At 35.2% G+C, this 26,168-nt stretch overlaps 1 long non-coding RNA gene across 14 annotated transcripts in view; it reads left to right on the forward strand.

Annotated features, from left to right (window-relative positions):
- The window catches only part of LOC110311497 (uncharacterized), a 463,301-nt gene that overhangs the window by 315,666 nt on the left and 121,467 nt on the right, over positions 1-26,168 (forward strand). For all 14 annotated transcript variants that reach the window (XR_015045734.1, XR_015045735.1, XR_015045732.1 and 11 more), the window contains one exon: positions 7,488-7,533. This is a non-coding gene — a long non-coding RNA (uncharacterized LOC110311497). The remainder of the gene's footprint in view (positions 1-7,487; positions 7,534-26,168) is intronic.

Below are 26,168 nucleotides of genomic sequence, written 5' to 3' on the forward strand. Positions count from 1 at the left end.
GAGAGCATCACAATTGCTGAGCCACAGTATGCAGTAAATAACATTAGTGTCAGGAAAAGGCTTAACTGATGCAGTTGAAATTTGAAGAAGGGACAGATGTCAACTTAGTAGAAAGAGAGCTTCCCAGTAGCTTTGAGGTGGATACACATTTTCTTAGACAAGGTAAAAATAAAAGTGCCCTATGTATTGAAAACAGATGTAGTGACTTCAGATTATTGCTGATATTTGGATACCATGGAGGTGAATGGAGTACAATAGATGAAACTTGACTGCAATACATAGTAGTCCCCATGTATCTTATATTCTGGGAAGGCAGTCGATAAACACTTTAACAAATAAATACATACCTCACATGTTAGAAAATAATTCACTCTCTGAAAGATAAGAAAACAGATCAACACAGGTTGAAGCATTCATACAGGTGGCCATTTTAGAATGAGTGGAAAGGATACTCCTTTGAAAATGGTTTCAACTAAATGAGAATAGTGGCTACACTTAGCATTTATAACTGAAGTCACTGAAACAACATGACAGATTGCCAATGTCTATGAAATCTAAGCTCTATACTTGAATGAATCTCGCTTTATTATTTTGTTTTTCTGTATATTGGAATTTTGAAGGACTTGTGACAGAGCTACACCAATCCTGAATAGAATGTAGGAACTGCCAAAGAAAGATGTTTGTTTCTCTATGTTTATTGCTGTATTATTCAGAATAGCTTTGAGGTGGAAACACCAGAGACATACATCACTAAAGAAAGAATAAAGGATATGTGGATAATATACACAGTGAAATTTTATTCAACCCTAAGGAGAAATGAACTTGCAACATTTGCCAGAAAATGGATAGAAACAGGAATTCTTATGTTAAGGCAAGCAACCCAGGATTGGGAAGACAAAGACCACATCTTTTATTTCACATGCAGATCAGAGACTCTAAGTTTTATTTGTTTTTATGTACAAATTAAGCAATGCACTTAAAAACTAAATGAAATACTGGGTTATCAATGGTCAATTTCAAAATATAGGAATTGTGTTAAAGCTTAATATTTAATTCATAAAGTTGTTAAGCTTATTTTCATCTTATAGGATCAACTTTTTCTGTTTCTAAGATTTATATTTTATATTTTTATATTTCATATTAAGGTATATACTCCCAAACAAAATTGGCACCTTCTTTTAACATAGTAATGGGTATTATAAGTAATTAGTTATATTGCACATGTTGTATAAAAATTAAATATTTTTGAAATGTTACCAAAAGCAAATTTATGAAGTCATTAGATTGATCTGTTTGACTGAGGATAAAAATAAACAAGAAATAGATAGCCCTGTGAAAGAGTAAGAATGGGAATGCTGTTTTGAGAAAATGTGGGAACTTGATTTCAATTATTTTATGTATTATTGCAGATGATTAGCCTCAAAAAGAAAAGAAGACTGCATCTCTGAGTTGCAAAGCCTATCCCTTACACTTTGCCTCCCTATTTAAGGCAGAAAGAAATGATAATGGAAAGAAAACAAAGAGAGACTCTTTAACTGACAATGTTAAGCTAATAATGAAAAGTTATTAGTTTATAAAATATTTGTAAAATATACATCAGTAAGTTAGGATTGTGTCAAAACTAAAACAAAGCATAGCTAGTTGAGGTGGTTTTACTGATTTTTATTTAATTGCTATGATATACATTTCTCACATATTTCTCAGATAATTTGTAAAAAATAATAATGTTAATGTAGAAAATTATATTAAAAATAATAATTTATTGCTCTTAATGGAGTTTATAGACTCCTCAATGTAATTAAATATAAATAAATCTCTAAGATCAATGGTATTAAGTGATCTAATAGAAGGCAGGAAAACACAACTATGAAGTTATGCTTTTCAGTATCATGCGAACATCACAATGGTTTCTGTTCCATCTGCATGATCCTCTCTATCATCCTGGAACCATTAAAGTGGACTGTACCCCATAACTCCCAAAAGCATTTAGGGTAGCCTTAAAAAGGGAGGAATGCTTCTCCCTTTCTCAGATACTTTGTAGTCAAATATGTTTTATAATAATTTACGCGGTGTGGTGCCATCCTTAGTCACAGAAAATTGACATGGTGGCCTAAAGAGAACTCTTAGGCCCAAATACCCAAAATAACAGATGCTGATAACCTTTCAGGAAGCGGAGTAGTTTCTTCATTTCTGCCTTTATCGGAGGGGTGTGGTGGTGTTGATTAATGAAAGCTTTTATTAAGGGTGAGGAAATACACACACAGCAAGGAATACAGTGCAAAAATACCTCCTACAAACTATCAGGGAAACTCAGTCTACCATTAAGGGATGGAGATTTATGGATGTTTCTTGGGGCTTCCTGCTCCAATTCATGACTAGTAACCTTGAACTAAATAGCAAAACAGATAGATCTATAAGTTTGGCCTAGGTTGATCCACCAGCAGGGATCTTTACCTGGAAAAAGAAAAGGCCAATGAGATTTGTTTTGAGCTGTCAGGCTTTTGTCTCCAGGCAGGGGGACAAAGAAGTAGCCAGCCATATTGGAAGCTCACCATTTTTCTTATCTTTCCCTCTCCATCTGCCTACCAGGGAATGTAACTAACTCATGGTCCCTCACTTCTCCCTTTCAAAGGCTAAATGCTATTAAGAGTTTGGAGTACAATCCATTTTAACGATCCCATGATGATAAAGGGGGTGACATAAATGGAACAGGAAACACTGTGATGTTCCAAAAGCATAACTTTATTTGATATTCACTTTCCGACCTTCTATTATATCACTTAATACCATTTACCTTAGAGATTTATTTATTTTAATAATATTGAGTGGCATATAGGTTCCATTAAGAGCAAGACATTATTATTTTTAATATAATTTTCTAAATAAACATTAGTATTTTGCCTTTTCAAAATGAAAGATAAGATACATTTTAGTGATGATTCTTGTATAGTTCATTAATTACACTCAAAATAAAAATATGTATGTCAAAAGATTATGTGTATATGTGATTTTAGCAAATTGTACTAAACTTAATCTGTTGTATGTAAAGTTAGCAGAGTTGTAAATTACACTTCCTGGATATCTACAGTGTTAAAATACAGTACATTTTACTTGCATGGAGATTTCTATTCCAGAAAGGTATTAAACATGACAGTCTGACAATGTGTCCTTGGGATGCTGTCATTTCTAGTCTCAGATCAGCTGACAGGACCTCAGCTGGCCCCTACAAGTTGCTTAAGAATACTTCTGAAACCATCCTATGGGCCACGTGCCAGCTGTCACTTGGAAAAAAAATCATGATCAATTGAGATGAATCTGTGCACCTGAAAGCCAGTCATATGACTTGCTCCAATAGAGTTTGTGTGGGGAAAAGGCCTTATCAAATTCCTTGGAAATGAAAATATTGTTGTAGCCATGGTATTTCCAAATCATTCCGTCACCAGGCAAGAAGCTGTAGCTTTTCAAAAGTCACATGTTCTTATAATGATCTGAACAATGCTTTTATTGTAAGTGGGGGAAATGAAAATGGTTGCACAATAATACTGTCAAAGCTTTAAACATACACCTCTCAATAGTGTTAAACATCACAGCATCCTGATGTAAATACCATAGCCACACCGTAAAGAGGGAGGAAATACAGAGAAAAAAAATGTGGAGCAGAGACTGAAGGAAAGGCCATCCAAAGACTGCCCCCCCTGGACTGGGCACGGGGTCCTCAATAGAGGAGTTAGCGAAAAGACTGAAGGAGCTGAAGGAGTTTGCAACCCCATAGGAAGAACAATATCAACCAACCGTACCCCCACCCAGAGCTCCCAAGGACTAAACCACCAAACAAAGAGCACACATGGAGGGACCCATGACTCCAGCTGCATATGTAGCAGAGGATGGCCTTGTCAGACATCAATGGGAGGAGTAGCCCTTGGTCCTGTGAAGGCTCGATGGATGCCCCAGTGTAGAGGAATGCCAAGGCAGGGAGGTAGGAGTGGGTGGGTGGATGAGGGAACATCCTCATAAAAGCAGGGGAGAAGGGATGGGATAAGGGGTTTCTGGAGGGGAAACTGGGGAAAGGGGTAACATTTGAAATGTAAATAAATAAAATATCTAATAATAATAAAAAAGAGTAAGAATAACCCTGACCCTACCCTGGACTTGGATTCACATTGTAGAATTCAAATCCTAGAAATGAAAATGTATTGTGCAAATGACTTGGGTAAAACAAAAGTTCTCATACAGAACAATATGCTTGGTTAATAACAGAAAAAAACTTGTAATTATTCTTTGTAGTTTATAATGGAAATTTTTTTTTACTGAAGCATGCTCTACCAACAGACACTGCTTGATTTGATTTCTAAAGAAGACTCAGAAGACATCCATGCTACTATACTTAATACTAAATAGATACGAGGGTTTCCATTATCCTTCTATGTCCAATATAAAACTAAGAATTGCAGAAAATGAAAAGAACATGGGGTATAGTAATAATATTACACATTATTCAAAATATGCTTTTTGTTTTAATTCATTATCTAAATGTAAAGTCAACGATCTTATCTAGTCAGTCAGAAAGTTCCTAACTCTGTTTGCTGATGATGCTAGTTTTAGTATAGAGATTTCCATAAATACATTAATCATAATTTGTTGTGTGTCATTATAAAGAGCAAGCTGCTCTTGGTCAGCAGTACAGAAAGCCTATGATCCAAAGCTGCTTAGTCATACAAACTTTGAAGGAAAGGGATAAGGTCCAACCTTACTCTTTTGATTGCTGTGAGTAGCCTGCTTTTGAAGAATATAAACTCGTGACTTTTTATAGTCACCAAAGAACTGGGGTCGTAATCCCAGCACTTGGGAGGCAGAGGCAGGCGGATTTCTGAGTTCGAGGCTAGCCTGGTCTACAGAGTGAGTTCCAGAACAGCCAGGGCTATACAGAGAAACCCTGTCTAGAAAAACCAAAAAAAAAAAAAAAAAAAAAAAAGAAAGAAATGGAATCTGAAATACATTATACAATACACTAAATTTTCTTTCTAAACCTTCATAGGTTAAATAGGAAAGGTTTAATGTTTTTCATGATAATCTCACTAAATGTTCTCCTCTTTAGAAGACAAGAGCAGTGAACAGAATCCTTAGGGTATTTATGTTTAACAACATCTGATCACCTCTCCACCTTCCCTCAGCTCTGCAAACCCTTTCAAACCACATGAAGGAAAGTTTTGCCACAAAATTCATTAACTGGAAATAAAATTAAGTAATCTCAACTAATATATGTAACAGTAGCATCCAAAGCCAAAGAATGCCCATTGAGATAGTGTTTATCATAAGTCCTCTGCAACACAGATGGCACTTTGGAAGATACAGATGTGCTTATTTGCCATGATCTCGATTTGGGAGGTGAGAAAAAAGTAGAACTTTAGAGTCAAATATAGTTGAGAACATAAACTGAATCATCAATTAGAAAAATACATTCCAGGTATCTTAAGTATATTTGGAAATGTAAGCATAATTGTTGTACAAGAGTGTGTAAATAAGCATGTGTACAAATTTTTATATCTAAAAATGTTAGCTCTGAGATGATACATTTTATACTAATAATGTAGATAAAGGCTACCCTGAGTTCTGCAATGAACTAGCTAAGAGACTTCTTTGACTATCTGTCAACAGTTGAGGGTTTTTGTTTTTATATATTATTATTCTTTAAAGACCAGGCAGTCCTCTGTGTGTGTTGGGGGCCTTATATCAAGCTAGTTTATGCTGCCTGTTTGGTGGCTCAGTGTCTGATAGATCTTGGGGGTCTAGGTTAGTTGAGACATTATTCAGTGTCAAAAATTCAGAACTTAAATCACCGTGGGAAGAACTTTTATCATATCTGAAGAATTAATGACTTTCTTGGCTCATGTATTTCCAATAATGTAAAAAGTTTTAGTCTGTGAATATTTAGTATTTTTAGATTTTTACATTTTATTTAAAATGTAAAATAAAATGTGTGTATTTTGCCTGCGTGTATGCATGTGCATCATATTCTTGGTCCCAGGGAGATCCGAAGAGAGCATCAAACCTCCTAGAACAGGAGTTACAAATAGTTGTCCTGAACCACTCTGTGGTGTGGTGAGAACTGAGCCTGGACCTTCTGCAAGAACAAACGCTCTTACCACGTGAACCATCTCTCCAGCCCTAAATCTGGAGTTGTTTAGTTTTTAATTTTGTTATTATAGTTATTTTGCTTCATTTTTTTTAAAAAATATATTTTATTACATATTTTCCTCAATTACATTTCCAATGCTATCCCAAAAGTCCCCCATACCCTCCCCCCTCTCCCCCATTTTCCTACCCACCCGTTCCCTTTTTTTTTTTTTTTTTTGGCTCTGGCATTCACCTGTACTGGGGCATATAAAGTTTGTGTGTCCAATGGGCCTCTCTTTCCAGTGATGGCCAAATAGGCCATCTTTTGATACATATGCAGCTAGAGTCAAGAGCTCCAGGGTACTGGTTAGTTCATAATGTTGTACCACTTATAGGGTTGCAGGTCCCTTTAGCTCCTTGGGTACTTTCTCCAGCTCCTCCATTGGGAGCCCTGTGATCCATCTACTAGCTGACTGTGAGCATCCACTTCTGTGTTTGCTAGGCCCCGGCATAGTCTCACAAGAGACAGCTATATCAGGGTCCTTTCAGCAAAATCTTGCTAGTGTATGCAATGGTGTCAGCGTTTGGAAGCTGACTATGGGATGGATCCCTGGGTATGGCAGTCTCTAGATGGTCCATCCTTTTGTCACAGCTCCAATCTTTGTTTCTGTAACTCCTTCCATGGATGTTTTGTTCCCAATTCTAAGAAGGGGTACAGTGACCCCACTTTGGTCTTCATTCTTCTTGAGTTTCATGTGCTTAGCAGATTGTATTATATATCTTGGGTATCCTAAGTTTTGGGCTAATATCTACTTATCAGTGAGTACATATTGTGTGAGTTCCTTTGTGATTGTGTTACCTCACTCAGGATGATGCCCTCCAGGTCCATCCATTTGCCCAGGAATTTCATAAATTCATTCTTTTTAATAGCTGATTAGTACTCCATTGTGTAAATGTACCACATTTTCTATATCCATTCCTCTGTTGAGGGGCATCTGGGTTCTTTCCAGCTTCATTTTTATCAGCACGCCATGGTTTTCGTTTTTGCGTGTCACCCTTCCAAGATGTCAAGAGTGAAGTATCGAAATTGGCTAGTAATGAACAGCTGAGTCATAATGATTACGGATACCCTGTGACACACAAACAAGCCCCGTCTACATAGGACACGTGTGTAATAATGTGCCCACCTCCTTTGTCACCAGCAATGTTATTATGAGTAGGTGAAGTGGGAACCGAGGGTGCCTTGAAACATTGTCTGGGTACCCAGTTTATTGAATACTAGTATTAAATGTTGATAGTGACTTCAAAGCTATCTGATCCTTGTATTTCCCCCACCTCCATGCCATGTCATCTCATTTCCATTTCTTTCCCAGGTTATCCTGAATGGTCGCTCAGACAACATTTTACTCAACTATAAAGGTAGGGGAAATCTTTTTTATCATAAATTTATTTTAGCAGTTTCAAAATATCCTGTCCTCAGTAGATATGGATAGGATCGATTCCATCCATTGTCGGTGATGGGTTGTGATCGATTATCTCTCCTGAATTGCTAAACTTGAATTCGCACAATCAGTGTTTGTCAGTCCAAATGCTTTCTACACTGTTTGTTTTACAGTGGAAAACATTCTGCTACATATAAGTCATCATTTTCTATATTACTTTCTCCATGATTTTACAGTAACTTACATACTATATACAATTTTCAAATATCAGGAACCTTCACATGTGTACTGATAAATGATAGACAGACAGACAGACAGACAGACAATATGTAGATACTGAGCATCTCTTATGCACAGTGGCTTTATATTTTTCTTGCTATTCTACAGCTAAAGATTTTAAGGAAATAGCTCAAATATCCAAAACACAAATCCTAGTTGTGAATAATTTCACAATATAATGTTAATTTGAAAGGATATTTTTAGCATTTACTTTGCTTACAATTCCTGAAAATGCAGCCCTTTGCTTGCTTAGGGCGTACATGAAGATAAATTTAGAGATTCTACTCTAGATAATACTTCTCTGCTAATAACTTAATTGTAGCTATTTCAAACCAAATTGGTTAATTGTGGTGAATCATGTGCAGCTTGCTCAGATGTAGGTCATTCCCGGCTCCCACACTCTAGGACCTCTTTTCTAATTCAGGACAGGCTGCTTCTTGCCTAAAAAGAGCAGAACGGTGCAGATCACAGACCTTGGGTAAAACCAAAACAATAACGTAAAAATTAGCAGTGCACCACGGAGTCAGGGTGTTCCCGTTCAGATGGGAAGGTAGGCTGCATTTATTTAGACCTGGGTTAATGATTTCTTAGCTTTGTTATGTTGTTGCTCTAAGATTCGTGGCTACCAAATCATGGCCTGGAGGAGGATGTTTCCCCATCTGTAAAGTACATGGGTAACATAATTCTTTTTTTTTTTTTTTTTTTTTTTTTTGGTTTTTCGAGACAGTGTTTCTCTGTGTAGCCCTGGCTGTCCTGGCACTCACTTTGTAGACCAGGCTGGCCTCGAACTCAGAAATCCGCCTGCCTCTGCCTCCCGAGTGCTGGGATTAAAGGCGTGCGCCACCACGCCCGGCTAGTTCTTGGCAATGGAAATGAAGAGCAACTTAAACAAACCAAAAGAAGTTGTGGCCTGTAAAATGACTTCTGATGCTCCATTGGAAAATATGGTGCTTGTTAGTTTGGTGCTCTCAATGAATGATGGAGGAGTTAATCCCAAAATATGACATGAAGCTCCTGGCGAGACCATCAGAAGGGTTGATGGGAGGACACCGTGTGCAACTCATGCTGAGGCCATCTTGATGAGGTGGTTATGGTAGCTACAGAGCTGTCTCTTTCTAGCTGTTGGGTGCAGGTCTAGTCTCTAGGCATCTTTGTAGAACATGGGTTGTATTATTTCTGATGAGTAGGCAAGGTCTTATGATTCCACTCCGACTTTATATGTGCCGTCCGTTGTATTGAAAACTCCTGATTCAGATTGTTCCACTCACTGGCTTTCATCTTCGTATGATGGTGCTGATGTTTTTGATATGTTGAAACAATAAGTACCTAAGTCTTTCTGTTAATTGACTAAAAGTTCCTTTTATTATTTATTTCTCAGAAATTAAAAATTCTGCAATTATGTGAGCTTTTAAATCATACTTTCATTGGAATTTTATTATTCTAGGGCCTGAATAGGAGGCCGATGTAACTCAGTAGTCAAATACTTTTCAAGCAGGCTTTGGGTTCAATTCCCAGCTATAAAAAAAAAAGAATCATTTATGACTATAGATAATTTAATCATCACCATGGATATTTTTTAATTATTAGCAAGCAGTAATACATAAAAAAATCAATTTTTTTCTGTAAACTAAGAAAAAGCGATTATTATTTTTAATATTTAGTATGATGAACTAGATTTTAAAAATCTATTTTTTAAAAAAGTAGATTATGCATACTTTTCACCTCTAATATAAACCCTTGTTTTATGAATTATTTAATTATAAAATAGAAAATTACACTATACAATAGGTGACATTTCCCCCAAAGTTTTCTTACTAACATTTGATTATTTCAGTCTTTCTTCATGTCCATAAACAACAATATTAATAAAGGCAAATGATACTTTATACTGTTGGCACGATTTGGAGCTTTTTCCTCTTTTAATTTAGATCTCCATCTAAATCAACAGTGTCCATTTCCTCTTCTAATGACTTGCATTAGATGATCTTTGGGTGTATCATAATTTATTTAATAGATCCTCTAAACATTGCTTTTAAAATAAAATTTTAAAATAGAACGGAGAGCAGTTTTCCCTAATTACACTTCTGGCAGATGTACAAAAGAATAATTCCCATTTGAATCAAGAAATTAAGGAGTGAAAAAAAATGTTATACAAGAGGCACAGACAGTAGTAGAAGGTAAGCATTCTCCTGTCAGAAGAAAGAAAATGGTATAGATGATCATGAAAATGTGTCATAAGTAGGCACAATTGACAAGCATCCAAATTTCTCAAGATTTGCTGCAAACAGCACCACTTCCCATAGGTGTTTAGAGATTCTCCTCTTTCTCTTGGTGGCTATTTGTCATACCTCTTCATAGCAACTTGAAGAAAAATAGAATTCACATATCAAAATTAATTAATGTTTGTCTTTTTGTCCATGCCCTTTAGGGTCATGACTGTATTGCTCATCTTTTAAATTAATGAATGCAGAAAAAATATTCATTCACCTAAATGGAGTGAAATGAGACAATAAAACTATTGAATTGTACATGCATTTTTGTAAGGAAAATTTTTTGTCCTTCTATTATGTCTTGATTAAATCATATTTTTCTATTGGATTGGGCACGAAAATATAAATATTTGTGTTTTGATGTACAATGAAATTATTTTACATGGAATTTTAATGGTTACTTTTGGTATCCAGCCAGAAGATTTTCTTAAAACAACACACATAAGATCCAAGTATTTATGAAAAATATTTATGAGATAGTAAAATTACTTATTTGGTCTAAAATTGGAAATATTACACTTAGAATTTCTGTTCCCTTTCATGAATTGTTTGCACACATGGCATTGCTATTGTTGATATTATATGGACAAAAGAGGCTCTGTTTATCAAAATATTCAGTATTTATTTACCAAAGAATGGTAATATATGCAAGAAGAAGCTGTGAAGACAGAGTATCATAGTATCACAGCATGCTGTGTGATGTAAATTGCTATTCAGTTCACACCATTTAAGTCATGAACCTTGCCTCCACTAACAAAATTAGAGTTATCACCGGACTGAATTTTATTCCAAAGAAGCTCAGACCCCTTATTCTAAATTCAGTAGTAATACTCATTAATAATATAGAGACCATGTTTACTAATTCTTTGGGAGATAATAAAAATTAGCCAGCATAATATCTAATAAGAAATTATTTTAAAAAAACGATTCTGTATGAGCTGACAGAAATTCATTTGAAACCCAGCATTACCAGTACATAACTAGTGCTTCCAGTACACAAACATGAGCTATTACACTGACTTAAAATATGTAATCTTCACCTGTAATTACCTCCGTGTCTGGGATAATATATATATAAGCAAATGACATTTCAGTGTGACTGACTGTGGTGCTTACTTGGGTAGGTATCTTGGGTATGGAAAATAACAGAGTAGCCTCCGTCTTCCTGTGGTGAAACCAATACCCATGATGGAGAATAAACTACATGGAAACAGTAGAGTGATTCAGTCCCATGTATAGACTATTGATGGTGATTAATAAATGTTTTGAATGAATGCCAACTTAATTGGAATTAACTGGCAAGGCAAAGGTTAAAGTACCCATCGAAGAAGAGCTAGGCACCAAACTAGAAGCATTTAACAGCCTGGTGATTGAAGAAACAGACAGGTTTACACTTCCCCTGAGGCATTTATATTTTTTTGTGAGGGAGAGAGGTACTAGAGAGTCTCCTCTACAAACCAAATGAAGACCACTACCTTTTCCTGTGTATAACAAGAATATAATAGTGTAGTTGGTGTTACAGTTGATTACAGGTGACTACATCCAAAGGAGGTGGAACCAACCTGGAAATGTTTAACCAGCATGGTATTTCACTAAGAAGCTGAAGGTGACATACAATCATAACTAAGGTTTGGAAGATCGATGGAGATCTACATGGTTTTGGAGTCACTTGGTCAAAGGAGTCAGTGAATTTCTCAAAGGCTTTCTGTATAGTCAAGAGGGAGGAATGGGAATTGCAGTATAAGGAGAGTGAAAGCTTGGGAAATTCCTAAAATTTGTTCTGTATGTTTCCGGATGGATGAAATCATCTTAAATTAAACTAAGGTATCAGGGGGCACAAGTGTATGGGATGTAGGGAAAAATGTTAACAACAACAACAACAAAAAAAAAATAGAACCCAGTCTTAGAAATTAACTTTGTGATGCCTATTGAGGAGAGTCAAAGCTAAAGAAAGTGCATGTGTGTTTTTGGCATGTGCATATGCAGCAAGAATTCCCTATGCCAATGCTGCCTGCACAACATCATGCAAACACTTTGCTTTCTCATTACTTTATTGCCGTCAAATTAATTTATTGCTTGAAGATATCATTTGAGACTCCAGTAATTACTTCCGTTTCCACGTGTACCACAAACAGAGAATACCATAGCTTAAAACTGAGCCCAGACTGATGGCCAAAATCATGTCTCTATTACCAAAGAAAACAGAGAAAGAGCCAGCTACAGGTCTCAACCTATTTCAGTTTCAATTCCCTGGACGATCGAGGTAAAAGACAGCCTGTGCGCTTGATTTATCCTTATGGTTGTCTTAGTCTTCTGCTTCGCTTTGCTCAGGGTATATCTTCATGGCCTACTATTATTAGAAAGGAAATTTAATTTACATCATTTTCTTTGGTATTTCCACAGAAATAAAATTAAAATGTCTTTATTGAGAGAGTAGTTTGCTGAGCCAAAGGGAAAGTGCTCGCCAGGAATGACCTCTGTTACATTGTGATCCGGTCAGACACTTGTTCCTCTTCCTTCCACTCCTGCTTCTTCTTCTCTTCCTCCTCCTTTTCTGTTAACCACAAACCTCATGATTCTGTCTTGTCACTTTGAGTTTTGAGTATCCCCTGACGTCACATACCCCAAACGACTAAACACATCGAAAATGTCTGCATGTTTGAGTCAATGATGGGAAGGCTAACTTTTTACTCAACAAAGACACCTAGAGTGAAATTCACCATTTGTCAAAGACACTTTTCATACATCCAACCCAACTGTGGCTGTTATCAGAGCAGCCCTAAATGTAAGGTTTCAACTGACTGTATGTTACCAGTATAAGCTCACTAAATCTCTGCCCATAACTACTTAGTAACTTTTTAAGATTTTGGGATAATCAAGATTGGTAAATATAATGCATGAATGAATCAATTTTTCTATTGGATAATTTATGGAAAATATATATATATCCCCTTTCTCTTACACACAATGGAAGTATATGTCAACTTTCATTAATCAGTTTCCCTTAGGAATCTAAAAATGAAAAATTTAAATATTTATAAATTTGAATATTTCAAAATTTAGAAACATTTAATAATCCAAAAGTAAAGTATGCAAGCAACATCTCACCACTTATTTTAATCTATTAATATGTTTATATTTTATGGTTTTAGTCAGTGGGCATGCATCTTTTGTTGCTTATTAGATAATGCAGTAGGCATTGGAGACCCAGTAGTAGTCATAAGTCACAATTTTTTTCTTTCAGATGTATATCCAGATCTAAGAGCACAGAATGTAATGCATGTTAACAGGTCCAAGTATGTCCTATAGAGGAGGATATGTACGAGAATTTTAAGTGTCAGATACACTAAATAAATGTATAACATAGTTCCAGGTACCATAAGTATATGAAATAGCTAAAGAAATCCTACTTAAGAAATACCAACATGGTGTGTTGGAAGAGTGGAGGTGGATCGCCATTTGACGGCTCTCAACAGTGTTGCATGCAATGCAAACTATGTAGAACTAAAAGAAGAGTGTGATCTGATCATGGTAGTGGTAGGGTCATGGGAGGAAAGGGAGGAGGCAATAATAAGTACATCATAATCCTAAATAATAAAAAATAAATAAATAAAAATTGCCAGGCAGTGGTGGCACAAACCTTTAATCTCAGCACATCGGAGGCAGAGGCAGGTGAATTTCTGAATTTGAAACCAGCATGGCCTATAAAGTGAGTTCCAACACAGCCAGGGCTACACAGAGAAACCCTGTCTTGAAAAACCAAAAATTAAATAAAATAAAAATGAAGAACAATGAAAAGCCTGGATTTACAGTAAATAGTATTATAATTTCCTGACAGGTGCCAAGTGTCTCATTCAGAGTATGCGTGTCTCTGAGCAGTAAAGGGCTTTCTTTAATATGGGTTGTGATGGTTAGACTGAGAGATCTCTCCCTAGGCTCCTGTGTTTGAACACTGGTCTCCAGTGGATGGTGCTGTTTGGGGGAGGATTTGTGCCACTTGGAAAGGCACCGAGAACTTAGCTTTGTGCTAGCTACTTCCTGTTCTGTCTGCTTCTTGTGTGTGGATGATAACAGGTTCAATCAGCCCCTGCTTCTGCTACCATTGCATGCCTGCCTTAGCACTGTGGGTATTCGTGGCCCTGGAAACATATGTTATCTTAAACCCTTGCATTTATATTGCCTTTTGTCTATAATATTTTATCATGGCAACAAGAAAAAAATAATACAGATTCCTTATAATTTGAAACATAGGGATTTGAGATCTGAAAACACAAAAAAACAACAAAAAAACATTTCCAAAATAAAAGTTCACTTAAATATTGTGACTTTTCTAAACGACTCAGCTTTTTAAAGTTCATCCTACACACCAAACCATAAATCTTTGTCCCAGTGCAGTGACCATAAAACATGACCATATATGTCTCTGTATGCAGGATCCCACTTCCTGCTAGCTTACAGTCATAGTAGCATTCACTTATGTGGAGAACAACTTTCCCAACAATAAAGTCTTCAGGGATCTAACTCAGACACATAAAGAAAATCATGTTTTTTGCAAAACAAATTAACCATGCAATTCAAAGGAGGCAACTAAGAAAAGTTTTTCTTTGAGTGTGAAATACGCTTTAGATAACTATTAAATCTTATAAAATATATTTGAGGCTGGTCCTTTACTTAAGTCCATTTTAATTAGAGCTATAGATACCAAGAACTTCTTTGTGGAATCAGTATTATTAAAGAGATATAAGGAAGAATGTAACAAAGATATATGAACTCTGTGATCTTGATTTTTAATTTTTTTAAAATTTTGACTATTTCTATTCATATATGATGCTATTTCATCATTGTCCAGGTATTTTTGAGCAAAGCTGCTAACTTTCATTAAAAGCAGAGGAGACGCTTTATCGCTTACTTTGATAACGCTTTCATCTAACTTGGATTTCAGATGATTTATCTTTTTTTTTTCATCATTTCTCATCACTTACTTTAAAATATGTATGTAGAACTATGTCTGAATCATATAGAAAAGCTCCGGTGTTTTATAGAATATACAGTTGGTTAAAAAAATTAACTGTAAACATTATAGTCTGTTAAAATACAGTTGGTTAAAAACATTAACAAAATGTTTCTTTGAAGCATTTGCAGAGCTCTCTTCCCTTTTGAGCATTCCAGGTGGGAGGGTTCCTTTCACCAGTTCAGTACACGTTTTTTCACTTCCTTGGTGCCTACCCTTTTTTCTTCTTTCTAGAATACTCCCTTGACCTGAATGAGACATACAGAGCTCTCCTCTGTCTATGATAAGTAAATATTGATATGATTTGGGAGGTGTCTAAAAGATATTTTAAAATAAATCTTTTCAAAAATAATGTTTTTTATTAGATATTTTCTTCATTTACATTTCAAATGCTATCCTGAAAGTTCCCTATACCCTCCCCCTGCCCTGCTCCCCTACCCACCCACTCCCACTTCTTGGCCCTGGCATTCCCCTGTACTGGGGCATATAAAGTTTGCAATACCAAGGGGCCTCCCAAAATTTATTCTTTTCATGATTTCTTAAACATAGGCTACGTTTAGCCAGACAGGGCATCAAGGAAGGGGAAAAGCAGAAACCTACTTTTGGCTAAACTAACTGAGTCCTTGAGATTATGATGAATTCCATCATTTAAGACTGGGATTTTTCCCGAGTTTCTTGATGCAAACTATAATTAAAAAATAGTACGCCCTTGTTCAAAATTGGTCCACTCTTCTTTTAGAAAAAGGTTCCTATGGTATTTTTATCAGGTGCTTCCCTGATTAGTATCTAAAAATAAGTCACCACTTACATTGCTAACATAGTTTTCCACTTTAGAATTTCATGAGCAAAAATAAATACATGGTTGTATTTCTGGTAGCAAGAACATATTAGAAAATAAATATTGTTGACATTGAGGGTCTAAAATAAGTAGACTTTTATAGCATAACAATTGGTTTTCCATTACCAAAAGGTCACTCCTGAAAACATGCGTACAAGCAATGTTACATGGACTCAACAGGTTATACTCAGGAATATATGTTATATAAAAATGCATATATGCATGTAATAAAATTAATTAAAAAGAAGTCATGAATTCATAGAGCAACTAGTTGTGTGTTTGAGTGTTTAGAGGGATGAAAGGGATAAATCTAATTTATTATAATTTCAAAAAATAAAAACGATACAAATAAATAACAGACATAATGAGTTTTTCGAGAAAGAGATGAAAACTGTTTAAGAGCACTTTTATAACAAATCCAGAAATATTTACAAGAGTTTGGCTTCTCTCTTCTTGAAAAACATATATAGAAAAGCTCATTTAAATAGTTATATGATTAAATATTTGGACAATTATTATTAAAGTTAATTTAAATGACAATTTTACTATGCATGTATGTGCATTTAAGTTAAATGGATAAATTGTGATCATGCATAAATCTGCACCAAATAGTAGTTATTATTTTGTAATATTCTTAAGATTTTGTTTTGTGTTTTTAAAGTCTGCCTTACATCTTTCACACATATTTGTTCCCCCAAAATTTATGAACAAAATAAGCAATTTTATTTGTACAATTTACAAAATAAATACAAATATTTATACAATTTACAGGTAAATAATTGATGGATAAACAGATTCAGTTCTGTGAGCCTCATTTATAGAAACTTATGAGACTTCAGATTTAGAGAAATTAATATTTTCCATCTGTTATAATTTTCCCTGTATCAATATATATTTAATTTTTATATCTAATGTTTGTGTTTATATTCATTTGTACATATGTGTTACTTAGTAGAATGTGTACCTCTTGTCACTGGTAAATTATTCCAAACACTGTTTTAATAGACAGTTGGAAAGAAGATCAACTATAAAAAGCTACATACAAAAAAAAAAAATGAGGAGCTATAGATTGTTTTAAGATTACATTTACCCTTAAAAAAATGTGCATTTTCATTTTTAAGTATTTGTGATTTCACCGGAAGGAACTGAACAAACAGGTGCATCTCCATTAGTTTAGGAGCTTTTAGAGTCAACACTAAACGGGAAAAGACTCTCTGCAACCAGACACTGGATTACACCAAAGAAACTATTGATTAATGGTGCATTGGAAGGAATGGATTTTTTTATATTACTTCACTTAATTTTATCTAAAACAAATGGGATATTTTTCTGCCAAGAATTGACTTTGGCATCCTAGATAGGCACTTAATTTGCCATCTTCAAATACCTCAGTCCTCAGTCGTGTGGGTTTCAGTTCCAGCAGTCTTTATTTTGACCATACAAATGGTACAAAGTTTAATGCTTGCTTTAGGAAAACAAAGACATAAGACTTTTAGGCTTGGTTCTTTGTATATTGACCAGATTCATGAAAGCTTAAGGGTCAAGAGCTCTTCATATTAAAATATTAATAATATAATAATAATAATAATATAATAATAATAGATAGAACAAAAGAAAAATATTCTTCCACCCTAGAAAACTGGATAGGAGGCTCTGAAAGTAATTCATGATTTTACGGGTTGCCTTGACACTGTGCTAAGTTCATTTTTGTTTTTTACACCGTAGTTGTAGTTACCATTTGGAACACAATAATGATTGCCCAACTTAGGTGCTGCCTGTAGCAGTCCCTGCCTTCTCTGAGACGGTGCTTCTTCTTCACAGCAGCACGCCTCCTGCTTTTATTGTTTCTTTTCATCTTGTTCTCTTTTTAAATTCTTCTAACATCTATGTGGGCTCTGTCTTTCTCTACCCTTTTCTTTCATTTCCCACCTTCCTCTTAATTCATGAATCTCAAGGCTACATCTACTAAGACTCTCTCCCACATCTAACAGGTAGGAATTAGCAAACCAAGAAAAAGCTTTCTCAGAACCATAACACACTTCCACTATTTTCAAACTCTATGACAATGTGGTAGGTGACTGAAGACTAAGTATTCCCAATACTCAGTCTGTTACTTGTAATTCCTAGCAGAAGCCTGGAGAGATGTTTCTATCCTCACCTTTAATAAATATTGGTTCTTATAGCCTCTCTCAACTCCTCAAATGGTCAGAATCATTCTCTACCAATTATATATTTTATATCATGATCATATTTTAAAATATATCATGTCATATCATATTTTATCATACCACTGTGGATTATTCTTGCTTTATATTGAAAAGGAGATACTCTATAAAAGGCTTGCCCTTGACACATGCAATGTAACAAATCTCAATGCCTAAGTACAATAGCAAGTCATCTGCCTAGGTGGCTCCAAGCCACAGTACTCAAGGCCTCACAATGGATTTCATTCACACCTTAAACTTTGTTTAGTATCCTGAAGATAAAGAGAAAAATCAAATGTCATTTTCCAAAGTTATTTTCTTAATTTTCTTGGTTGGTATTATATTTTTATTATCTAGTATCTATGGTATATTCATAGAAATATCTCGAGTGATAGATGGTGTTGCCAAGTTAAATCAAAACATAGTATTTAATTTTTCAGGACTAGTGGACATTTCAAATACACCTGTGGCAGTGGGGCAGGCACTAATCTTAAAAGATAGGTTTTTTTTTTTTGCTCAGGTTCACACGTTTTCTGCTTTGACACTTTTAAATAGTATCTGAGTTCATTAGACAACACTAAACATTGCCCTTCTTTACTTGACAAGAGTAGAAAAGAGAACTCACAAAATAAAATTTGTGAATATAATTATGTATAATTTAATATTATAAAACTATATAAAATACCATATAATTATATATGCTGTATTACATATAATAATTGTGCCAGTAGTTTGAGTTCCGGTCATTATGTATAGTTTACATAAAACATGATCTGAGGGATGAACTCATTTCATTAGATGAAAACTTACAGTCACAGGCTGTTGAGCTACCAAGCTTAAGAAAATACTAATGTGGGGTATGACGTTATTTATTGCTCAGGTTTTCCTTCAGTCAAATGAAGCAGAAATCAACATAACCATCCACTCCTTAATGTTAAAATAGATGTAGAAGTTAGTTTAGAAACTAAAGTGTGGGTAAAACAGAAATGTTAGATTTAAAATGGGATAATCTGAATAATAAGAGGATATATTCTTGTACTGATGAGTTGTTCTTGAATTATTTCTGTATTATGAGATTTTGCTGCACAGGGAAGTCTTGGAAAAGATAAACACGAGCTCTATGTTTCATGAGTAGATGGTTTCCCTTTCTGTTGTTTCTGCAATTTCCTTATTCAAATTTGAAGTGAGAAAAATAGATATGTAAGAATAATTCTCCAATTCTGAAATGCACACATAAGAAATAAATTGCTTGTCACAGCTATCTCTATGCTCACTGGTATTCCATACCTCTGGAAAACAAATCCTACTGGCTTCTCAAGAGCATCTATGAATTGGATCTCTCCATAACCTTTCATGTAAGCTACTACTTCTGTCTGTTTCGAGGAACATCATAAGCTGAATGTCTTTTCAAAATCATGGCATCCTTCTATGTAAAGAAAAATATTAATATTATTAAATATTGTCAATACTGCTACCAATTCAGCATATTACTGCTGGTATTCACTATGTCCCATTCTTCAGAGAACCTGTGTGTATGGAAATGTTTGGGGTGGAAATATTAGGTTCTTGAGCAAGACAAGACAATCTAGAACCATGTAAACCTGTAATGAGGACTAAGAAGATGGAAAAGTCGTTAAGGATAAGGACTTCTGCATACCCCTGCTGCTGTTTTGTGGTGTGGAATAATTCACAAGTCAGCTCTGTGTTTTCAATGAAGTATTTATAACATAGAATGACTGCAAGCTTCCAGACATTGATTCCTTAAAAGTTGCAGAAATTATACAAGAAGTCTCTTTTCTGAAATTGAGAAAAAATAATTTGAAGAAATACACTGGACAAAAATAATAAATCAAATATTTTCAGAGTAATGCAATCTATTCACTATCCATGAGTGTGACATAACAAGAGTTGATTGCCCCTGAGGTGTGTGTCATTGTGGTTTATCAACATTTAACATTAATCTTGTTGCCAGGAAACATTTAACTAGTAGTTTGTATGTTTCTTACAAATTGAAAGCAATTAAAATGAGTATGTTATGTCATCAGCAATGCAAAAATAACACTTGAATGAACAATTGTTAAACGTAGAGTTTTACCAGGTTCACATGTCTCTAGTTATGCAGTTGTGCTGTTTTTTTAAGAAAATAGCATAAACTCTTGTCTCTAGCTGCATATATATCGAAAGATGGCCTAGTTGGCCATCACTGGAAAGAGAGGCCCACTGGACTTGCAAACTTTATATGCCCCAAAACAGGGGAATGCCAGGGCCAAAAGAAAGGGAATGGGTGGGTAGGGAAGTGGGGGGGGGGGTATGGGGGACTTTTGGAATAGCATTGGAAATGTAATTGAGGAAAATACGTAATAAAAAAATTTAAAAAAAAAGAAAATAGCATAAACTCTAAACACAGTGTCATATGTGAGGTTTAGTTTCTAAATTAAAATATTTTCTAAGCATTAGCTATTATACAAATAAATCAGCTTCATTATGTATGAGGTATAATTACATGCTTTGAGATTACAGACATTAAACTAATTACATTTCTTCTCATTGTTAAAAAGTACAGCACAGTATTACAGAGAGTTGAAAGTTTTATTATAAAACAATTTTACTCTTGTACAGTATGATTTAACCTATGTTTTCTTTTAAGACAAATTTTCTTTATTATATTTTAAAAACTATTTCACTACTGGAAAATCCAGAAGGAAAGGGTCATATATTCAGATGTAGGTGCAAGCACAGTGCTCTAGACTTTTACTGCTCGTGTAAGTACACCCCCAACTGATCAATAGTTTCTAGGCACTGCTATATTCTAGGACTGGTTTGTTCTAGGAAAAGTTGTGGAAGTCATTAACGTAGAACTTCACCTTAACTGTTTCAATGCAGTTTTGGGAATGTGTCAAAACTTATAAAAGATTGTTGAATTACAAAAAGCAATTAATTGATTAATTAATTAATTAAATTAAAAATATTAACCAGAAAATGCCATTGGGAATTGACACTTAGCTGATTGGAGAGAGGGCATCATACTGTAATGAAAAATTAGCCCTTGACTCACTCATTGTAATACTGAAAACTATATAAAGCTTTGTTAGAGAAATGAAGCTTGTTACAAATGTTTGTAAGAGTGGAGAGTACTTTGTATGGGGGAGGGGATAGCATGATTGTAACAATGTACTTCCAATGGTTATGGAATTTAATGACACAGCAGGAAGGGGACTGAGCAGTTTCCTTGATGGTGCTGATCAGAATGTTTACATGGAAATACCGGAAACAATTATGAATGGCTTAAACATGTGCATTGTGAAGATTTTGTTGCAGCGTCTGAAATTGGGACCCAAAGGCGACATTCGAGCAAGGTTGTTACATAATAAAATCAGCACTTAAAATGAATTTGTGTGGAATTAGTATGCAAGGCATTGCTGGGTGTTGGAGCTGGAAGTGAAGTCTGGAGGCACCCTGGAGCCAGGAAAAGAACCATAGGAATCACTTCCAGAAATGCAGGTGTGAAGCAGATGATAAGCTTTTCACTGTCAGGGGATGGCAATTAGAGAGTACCGAACAGAGAGGATGCCTGGGGCATTTAATTTACACGAACACTCTATATCTATATTTTAATCTTATAACTAACTCCATATGTTTGGTCTCATGATTGTTGATTTAGTTCTATGAACAAAATAGTTACTGCTAAGGTGCTAATGTATTCCTTATCTCACAGTTAAATGTATTATTAAAAAAATATAAATTAAAAAAATATCCTGACCATATACAGATAGCTGTACATGATAATATGAGTTCACTCAGAGTGCATTCACAGAGATGTGATCCAGATGTGGCAATAAGGTTCACTAAAATGGGCACACGGTCTCAGCTCATCTCAATTACGAAAAGGAGCTGACACTTTTGACATAGTTGATAATGATTAGCAACCCATTTAATGACTTAAGACTGAGAGCAGGAAACACTTTTCATACAGGTAGCTGGTATATAATAGATGCCATCCCTTAACAGTTCCCTAAGGATGTTATTAATACCATCTACAAGCATTGAGTCAATTTATCATTTATAGTAAGGAAGTTTCTTCGTTAGAGTTTTACTGATGTGAACAGATACCATGACCAAGGCAACTCTTACAAGGACAACATTCAATCAGGGCTGGCTTACAGGTTACAGTCCATTATCATCGAGGGTGAAGTGTGACAACATCCAGGCAGGCATGGTACAGGAGGAGCTGAGAGTTCTACATCTTCATCTGAAGGCTGCAAGGAGAAGACTGACTTCTAGGCAGCTAGGGCAAGGGCCTTAAAACCCACACACCCACAGTGACACATCTACTCCAACAAGGTCACACTTCCAAATAGTACCACTCCCTGGGCTAGGTATACTCAAACTACCACAGGAAGTTAAGCTACTAGCCAGAAAGATGGCCAAACTCAAAGTCAGGGGCTTTTCAAACTCCATGACAAACGCCCCCTTTGATTTTTAAAATTCTTACGCATTTTTCAAACAGAATCCCCAAATTAAATTGTAGTAAGTGTGGTTAAAACTGAACTTCGGTGACTTTCAGGATTAGTAAATATGCATTTTGTACACTTAAAGTTTTAGCTCCTATTATGAATATGCTATGAATGAATGCCATTATAGGTCATTCATTACCGTATAGAGGCCAGTCTGTCATGATCACATTTTTTTTCCACACAGTGGTAAATTGCACTTCTGCTCATCGGTAGTGTAATGCTCAGTTTGCAAGTACAGTGTCAATGTGGAAAATGGTGTCCCTTTATTTTTGCTATAATTTGTAAAAATGAGCATAGTCAGAGAGCCTTAAGCCTTGTGGACTGCCTTCTGCTATATAGTTCAACATTGGATTCTTCACATAGAGTGTGTCATCTGTGTCCATGAAAATTCAACTTGTGTTGCTCTTTTAACAACTGAGTTATTTTAACAACCCATTTGCCTTCATCATTAAACTGGCAAGTAAATGATTGGCATAATCAATCCAAGGGTTTTTTCTAAAAATAAGCTTTTTTTATTCAAGATAAAATCTTTATTCAGTTCTACATATCCAATGGTCTGCTTTAGTCAGCCATTACCCTAAAAGAAGCCTGTTTATCAACTGGATATTTGGGGGTTATAATGAAATCACTTGAAAGTTGTCAATCAAGGAAGAGTTCCTGAGGACTTCTGGAATCACATTTAATGAAGTAATGGAAGCTATCTGAATCTTGTGTTTACAGCTTCTGTTTTAGGGAAACCCTAGGGATCTACAGCTGGAAATCTCTATTAATTTGTTCCAGGGAATATAGCGCTTTCATTTTTAAAAAGGTAGATAAAAGTTGATTTTTTTCTGAGTTGCACTTGCCTAAAGAAAAACGATGTTGGACTTTTCTATGATCCAGTTGAGTACCTAATCCATCCTTGGTTCTACAAGGCCTAATGAACCTTGAGGAGAATTTTAAAATCATACAGAGAGTTCTTTGGGGTGTACCTATTTATCTTTCCTGTACCTGAAGATACAATGATAGTGAAAACATAAAACCCAGTGTGGATATTCCCTGCCTAAATAAAAAATAGAAAGACTTCTTTGTTTATGATAAAGAAAAGACAGTTGTAGAAAGGTGTGAGGAGGAGATCACTATGAAAGAAATGACCTGGTATCAGGAGTATGGGGATACAGGGAGGGGAAGCTAGAGCATCACAGAGGAGCCTGTAAACACAAGTCAAATAAAATAAAATAAAATAAAATAAAATAAAATAAAATAAAATAAAGGTGCAGAACTGAAGTTGTGTGATAGCTTTGGTGGCTTCCTAAAATTCATGCTGTTGAGAAAAAGAGAATAAAGCATATTTAAAATAATACATAAAAGTATAAGGGCCAGGAATATACAAATTAGATTATTCTTTACTAAAAAGAAAACAATATAAATGAACTGGCTAAACACCACCAACAAAGCTATTTTAAACAGAGCTATGACGTAAGCCAAAGTTTTAAAGTTTTAAGTGTGTTTGAAAGAATATGTGTTATGCTGGAATAAAGTCAGCCAGGTATATGAAATTCTTACTCGAAATATGAGTATAAAGGGTTTTTTTCCCCTGAAAATACCAAAGTATAATAATTTATCTCATTAAGAAAAATAATGGATAAATTTAAAAGTCAGTGTGAGGAAATAGACTTAATTTTAAAAATAGAACTTCTGTATTACTCCATTTTGGTTAAGAAAATGGTGGAAACTATTCTTGTTGAAATTGTGGATAGTTGTACATACTTAGATTTCTAGCATCTGAAGCAGGAGATGAGAAGATTTTGATGTTCGGGACCATTCTTGGGTAACTAGAAAATTTGATATCAGCCTGACAACAAGTAACCTCATCTTAAAAAGAAAAAGATGTATCTCAAGCTCAAAATATTTTAACTAGGTGATTGCATATTATCTGGAGAACAAAATGAGAATAAAATAATCTGGAGTCCACACGACGCATCTTTGCTGCATGTAAACATTTTCAGGAGAGCACAGGATTTCTGAGGCATCTAAGCCTCAGGAGTAACAACCTAATATTTTGATTTGGGGTTTATTTAATTAAGCTATTAACATATATTGATACATTTCTCAGGACACTGTCAGGTTTCACTTAATCACTCTGTAGGGGAAAAATGTTTTCAATCTTTAAGTTTACTGGTGTTTTTCCAGAAATGATATAAATATCTTCCATGTATGCATATATACTTGCAAACACTGAACCAGATACATTCAAACTTATAAATAAATAAATAGTAAATAATTAAATATCTTAAGCAAAGAAAGAAATGACATGTTTTGCTGAAAGAGAAAAATTTTCCACTAGTCTGATGGCCAGCACATGCATAGCTGAAGTCTAAGGTAAAAGATCTTTAGAGAGAAAGGAACTTCTTTGAAAACAAGAGAAACCCATAGTAAAAACTCTAGGCACTGATTACAAACATGTTAATAACACCATATAATACCAGCAGGTGCACAGAGACATCTATTAATGCCTCTGGATATTTGGCACAGGCTTGTATGGGAGCAGAGGCGATTCCCACTGATGCATTTGTTATTCCACATGAATTTTTGGTTTGAACGGCGTTTCACAATGAAAATCTCACTGCTGCTTTCTTTCTTTCGAGGACAAACCAAACCAAACCAAACCAAACCAAACCAAACCAAACCAAACCAAACCAAACCAAACCATACTTTCCTTCTACAACTACACTTAGAACATCTCACCCACTCTAATGAGTTTCAGTGCAATTTGTCAACCTATACTGTAATTCTTCATGAAGTGAAATCAGCATGATAATTGTGCATCTGTAGTTAATTAGCTCAGCTGGTTGAATCATGGAGCTAATGAGGCCATATCCTGGGTCTGATCTCTGTGTGGGCCAGTGAGTTTTAGTCTCTTACTGGGTCAGAGACTATAGTTCAAACCCAGGCCAACTATCTCATAGATGAATGCCACTGACCGTAAGGAAGCTGGGCCAAGAGAAAAGCAATTCAAGAGCAAGCCTGAAATGGATCATCATCTCTATACAGTGTGTGCTTGTTAACTCAGTCTGTTACACCCATGTGTGCAGCGAAGCATTAGTTATACACTCAGCAATGAGGCAAAAGGACACACAGGAAGCCGTCTGTGGCACGGATGACACAATGGGGAATAACTGATTGTAAGAGTTAACCTACAGGAAGCAAGGAAAACAGCTCATTCTAACCACAAATTGTATCTTAAATTGCAAGGTAAGAAAAATTCCTCTGGCTAGCTTACTTTTTCAGTACATTGTGAGAGTTCTCAGGCTCTGGCAAGCTCTGTTTCAACTATGAAATAAGATAAATGAAAAGGAAGGAGAGGCAGGTGAGCAATTATGGATCTAGTAACGGCTGGATCTAGGAACTCCAGTAAAGGTTGGTCGTTTTACATTGATCAATGTATCTATTTTCCTACATAAGGAAGAATATTTCATACTTCAGAAGAGGAAGGAAAGCCACCTTCTCCCATCAC

Source organism: Mus caroli, unplaced genomic scaffold (genome assembly GCF_978045245.1).
Source record: "Mus caroli unplaced genomic scaffold, Mus_caroli_1 scaffold_17, whole genome shotgun sequence".
NCBI lineage: Eukaryota > Metazoa > Chordata > Mammalia > Rodentia > Muridae > Mus > Mus caroli.